The sequence below is a fragment of the Charadrius vociferus genome, unplaced genomic scaffold, assembly GCF_000708025.1.
Source record: "Charadrius vociferus isolate BGI_N301 unplaced genomic scaffold, ASM70802v2 scaffold72, whole genome shotgun sequence".
Lineage (NCBI taxonomy): Eukaryota > Metazoa > Chordata > Aves > Charadriiformes > Charadriidae > Charadrius > Charadrius vociferus.
The window spans coordinates 5,198,345-5,204,006 of NW_009647830.1; positions in this window are offsets into that span (position 1 = coordinate 5,198,345).

A 5,662-nucleotide genomic window follows, 5' to 3' on the forward strand; every position below is an offset into this window, starting at 1 on the left:
TTCCTGCTGCCATTCATGCAGGATGATATTTTCAGTCATCCTTTTTCCATCTTTGAAAGACTCTGCTGTCCTCTTGATAGCATGTAGTATGTCGTAATTCTGACAAGAAGCCTACAGGTGGGATTCTGAGTCTTGTATCTTTCTTTCTAGCAAACTGTTCCAGATTTCCCTTTATTATTAACTTGCTATTATAGCTTCACACAATCTAGTCCATCGTTTGGGTTTTATTTGCCTTTTGATTTTCTGGTTCCATGGCTTCTCTGGATCATTGTGTTTTTTCATCTCTCACTTCATCAAGACATTTAGTGGTAAATAATTTAAATAATCATAAGTTAAGGAAGTCATTTCATCTTGCCAGTTTCAGTCATCTCTCTTCAGCTGGGTTGAAACTCCATCTTCAGGTGCCTCCCTGTATTAATTTCCAATAAAAGAAACCTCCTTTAGACAGAGTAACCTCTGCTTTCAGATGAATAAAATTACACAAAATGAATACCAACATCACTGCTACATCTTGGGACAAACAGTTGTGGGGTTTTTTTTTCTGTTTTCTTTGAATGTTTGCTTTGATTAAATGTGGGCAGACTGGTATAGAGATTTCAGCAAGAACATTCTTAATGTGAAGAATACATCTTACCAGATTTCCAGGTCAAAAAAGTATAGACCATTTTTAAAAAAAAAGAAAAAGAGAAAGAAAAAAAGGTTATCAGCATTTTTGTCACCATTTTCGCTACCTTTCTTTTCAGCTACACCTGAGCCATATAGTAGAAAATACTCCAAACCAAAGAATCAGTTTGACACAATAGAAGATTTGGGACCCAAACGGAAAACTATGGTAATACTTACATGTGGTGTATAAACTGAAAACCTTAAGGTCATTGTGGAATTAATAATTTGAATTAATGAAATTAAGGTGGAATTAACAGAAAAACAGTATTAATAACAATGATTTTTAACGAAATTTTACAGAAAATGGTTAGTCATTAGACACCATACTCTGATGCAAAATCAACTGCCTAGCACAAAAACATAATATTGCCTTGCCTATAGTGCTTTCACAAGCAATGTTGAAAAGGAGATTGAACTACAAGTTTGTATAATCTAAAAGCAATTGATACTTTTGGGAAGATTTTTAACACAGGAACATTCACTTAATTCAAGCAGAAGGATGTCTGTGCCCGAATCGCCTCATTTGGAAGATCCTGTGAGCCTGATGGAAATGCTGCAAGATCACGAATGATCTTTAAAGTACTAGAGAGAAAGTCTGTATTTAATACTAGCTTACATTTCACAGATGAGGTATAATTCACCCAATGCATTCATTGATACTTCAGCTAATGTAATATTTAATTCACATCTCAGACTAAGAGAGCCTTTCTTGAAATTGTAGCTGAAATTAAGAAAAAATGCATATGTTTTTTTTTTCTATAGACAAATATACTTCGGGATCTTATAATTCACCAATTTCGAGGAAAAGAAATCCGCATGCAAAAACATTCTCAAAGTTTAAAACAATCTCTCAGGTAACTGTCTGATAGAAATTTTTACAATTCAGTCTTTTTAGTAGAAGTGGCATGTCTCTCCCCACCTGGAAAATGTAAAATAGCTCTTTAAACTTTCCCAATCAAAACCCACAAGATTCTAAGCAAAGTTGAGTAGCTTGAAAGAGCAGTTAACGGTTTTGATTGTTTGCAGACATGTAAATTTGCCTGTAAAACTAACCCATGATTTCTGATTTTTTACAATATTACTGATATGAGTGCAAAATATGTACCTGCCTTTTAAGTAAGGAGCTACAAGCAGTGGGTTTTGGCTTGTAGCACTGGATAACGAACAGTAGAGACGATAGGAGTGTGATCTATTTGCCTCTCTGATTGATTCCTTGTGAAGCATCTGCAAGAGCTGAACGATGATCAGCTGAGGTCCAAATTCATAAAAGGACTCAGGCTATAAAACATTTACGAGATACCCTCAGGACCATTAATACATTTTACAGCTGTCTTGAAAGCAGAGATTAGAACCTCTATCTCATGTCCCTTGAATGAATGGCCAAACCTTTAGTCTGCAGTGTGTGCTTCATTGTGACATTTCCTTCTTATCTCCCATCTCTGTGTCCCCCACAGACATAACAGTGACTTCACTCTGCAGTTGCACAGTTCAAAACATGGACTAGCAGAGCGTCTTCTTAGTTCTTGTAAGCTTAGCCTTCTAGCTTGCTATGAAAGTGCTTCCCTGAAAGGGAAAAGAGGTAAGTTTGAACCCTGATGAGCACTGCCCTTTCTTGGGTAAATCCTTATAATTATAAGCCTTACAATCCTCACAACTTCACACAAAGGCAAGAACCCCAGTGATGCAATGAACCACAGTCTTCTCATTTCCTCCCAACCTCCACACTTCTTTTAATACTTCTCAACGAAATTAGACAGCCTTTATTATAAAAATTCTGTTTTGCAAGGAAGATTTACTAATAACACATTTTTGCAATAGCTGTAATCATACAACAAAAGTGAGAACTACGTAAAACATGGGTTCTAGTCAGCAGGAGAAATCGGCATATGGATCCTCCTTATTACCTTTATAGGTAGTTACGTAACAGCAGGTTCCGTCCACCTTTTCAGTAGGAATTGCATTGTATATGCCTGCCTTTAATGCCTTTCCAGTTTCAGTGGCCAAAACTTTAAATGGCTGTAAAGAAGACAGGCATTTTAAAACCTCGTCATGTTGATGTTACTGCCTTGTTCTCATGTGTATTCTTGCTCCTTACAGCTGGACTCTCTAACTCCAGTATTACACATTATATTGATGATTTCTAACACTATCTAAAAACACCAATGTTTCTTCAAGACATGACAGTTTGGAAAGGGCTCTGAGGAAGAAGAACAAAGGCAATCTATTTGCAAACTCTCTCCCTCTTTTCCATTCTCGATTAGGATTTAGAGGTAAGTTTGCCTTCCACTTTACACACTGCATATCAACTAGAAGGGTTGCAGTCCAACACTGCGGAATTTTGAGATGTGCCTTCCTGTATTACGATGGCAACAGAAACTCATCATGACTTGTGGGAGAATTTTTAGAGATCAATGGTCACCCTGTGAGCACCCCAAGCACTGAGAACTTGTTGACGACAGTGTAAGCTTCAAGGAATGTCGAAGGTCAAATTGTGCTTTGTGAACGGAACAGCTGGGGCTAGCCAATCATATAGTAGAGATGCTTGTTTGAACTATGCATGTAACCAATTATTGCTTGAGTGTTGCGTGGCGCGGGAGAAAATTGTCTATATTAGCTGAGCTATCTGTGCAATAAAGTGGCATTTACCCTGATCATATTGGTCGTGGTGTATCTGTCCGTGCTTCCGCGTCAACAATGACTAGCTGCTCCGAGCTTGCAGTTTGGACCTGAAAGTCAATAGCACCATGTTAGCGCAATACACAGACCAGTGGAATGCAAGGCGGCAAAAGCATCCTGGTGTTACCTGCTTAGCATGAGTGCTGTCAACTAAACCCTTTTCCGCCTAAAAAGCGCAAAGTAGTAAGCGATCTAGGGGTCTGAAACAAATATCCAGTCACAACTAGTACAAATTTCTAGGAGGACTTCTGAAACAGTTTCACTGTAATCATGCAATCAGTTGTGTTTGGCATCAAATATTTTCCTGCATAATCATCACCCTCCCTCTCCTCTCCCCAGTCAACTTTGGCTTGTGAGGTGGTCACAGTCTCCTTCTGCTAGCAAAACACAGTCAGTCCTTGTCTTGTAAAAGTCTCAAAACAGAATTGGGAATTCATAAAATGAGAACCTTCTACATGCTTTTGTTACATTATGGTTCTTTTACATTTCTGTAATCAGATTTGTAAGCATATACAAAGATTACATGAAAAAGAAAATTTTCAGGGTATTGAGAAAACATACCTGTTGGTTTTCCCACCCCCCCTCTTCTTCCCTTGCAGTCATAAGCCCCTGAATTATCCTTGCCTGCACTCTGAAAAAAAAAAAAAATCAAAAATAAAAAATCGTATATACTGGTTCTAGATCTAGTCCTCGTCGTCTTTTTCACAGAATCACAGAATCTCCTAGATTGGAAAAGACCTGTAAGATCATCTAGGCACTACATCTACATGACTCTTAAATACCTCCAGGGATGGGGACACCACCACTGCCCTGGGTAACACATTCCAATGCCTGATGACCCTTTCAGTAAAGAAATTCTTCTTAATAGCCAATCTAAACTTCCCTTGGTGCAACTTGAAGACATTTCCTCTTGTTCTGTCACCTGTTACTTGACAGAACAGGTTGATTCCCACCTCTCTGCAACCTCCTTTCAGATATTTGTAGAGCAATAAGGTCTCCCCTAAGCCTCCTTTTCTCCAGACTAAGCAAGCCCAGGTCCTTCAGCCGCTCCTCATAAGACATGTGCTCCAGACCCCTCACCAGTTTCGTTGCCCTTCTTTGCACTCGCTCCAGTGCCTTAACGTCCTTCTTGTGGCAAGGGGCCCAAAACTGAACACAGTACTCAAGATACAGCCTCACCAGTGTCGAGTACAGGGGGACAATCACTTCCCTTGTCCTACTGGCTACACTGTTCCTGATACAGGCCAGGATGCTGTTGGCCGCCTCGGCCACCTGGGCACACTGCTGGCTCATGTTCAGCCGGCTGTCAGTCAACATCCCCAGGTCCCTCTCTGCTGAGCAGCTTTCCAGCCACTCCTCCCCAAGCCTTTTTTTTTTTTGCACAAGAAGACACAATAATTTAGGGAGTGTTACTGCTAAGGCCATAGAGCAACTAAGCATCACACCGCGAAAACATCCCTGTATTATCAATGCTGCTTTCAGCACAAAGCCAAAACACAGCCCCACACCAGCTACTGGGGAGAAAATCAACTCTATCCCAGCCAGAACCAGCACCGGGAGGTACCCTCACATGACTTGGTACCAACTCAGTGGGTATACTGAGAGTTGCACAATTATGCTACCGACATCTGGGCAATCGTTTCAGCTCTTCCATCCAGAAGACTTTCTCACCCACGGGCGAAAGTCACCCAGGTGGATTCAAGTTCACTACGCAGCCGACAGAGAGCAGGAGGTGCTGCTACTGAAATCGGGAGACACAAGTTGGAGGTCTCCAGCGGGACAGGGGAATGCCACCCCAACCTGCCCCGGCACTGCCTTCTTCATCTCAAGAAAAAATAACTTGGATCGGGCCTCATTACTTTCACCTTGGTAAGTATTCCGTGTCTTACAGCCTCAAATGATTTGTTCTCTCATAAACCTGATATTCCTTTCATCACAAAAAAAAAGAAGAAAAAAATATAAAAGGAACAAAGAAGAGGCAAGCTTATTTTTCCCCCAGCAAGGCTGACAGGCCGGGCCAGCAGGGTGGTTTTATAGGAGCTGCCAGTGCAGTCATGTTGGAGTGACCTCATTCCCTGCCACGACTGTTCCTGACACTTAGAAAGATTAAACACAACATCAGGGTGAACACCTGGACGCACCTGCCGGGAAAAGAGCGGGACAGATCCGACACGGCACCCAACCACCGCTCTCTCCCGCACTGAAGGAGGGAGCCCCACGCAAACCTCCACCGTGCATTTCGCTCAAGGTCTGCACCGAACCTCTCGACACTCCCGTCTCCCCCTACCCGCAGCGGTCCCTCCTCCTCCTCCTCCTCTTG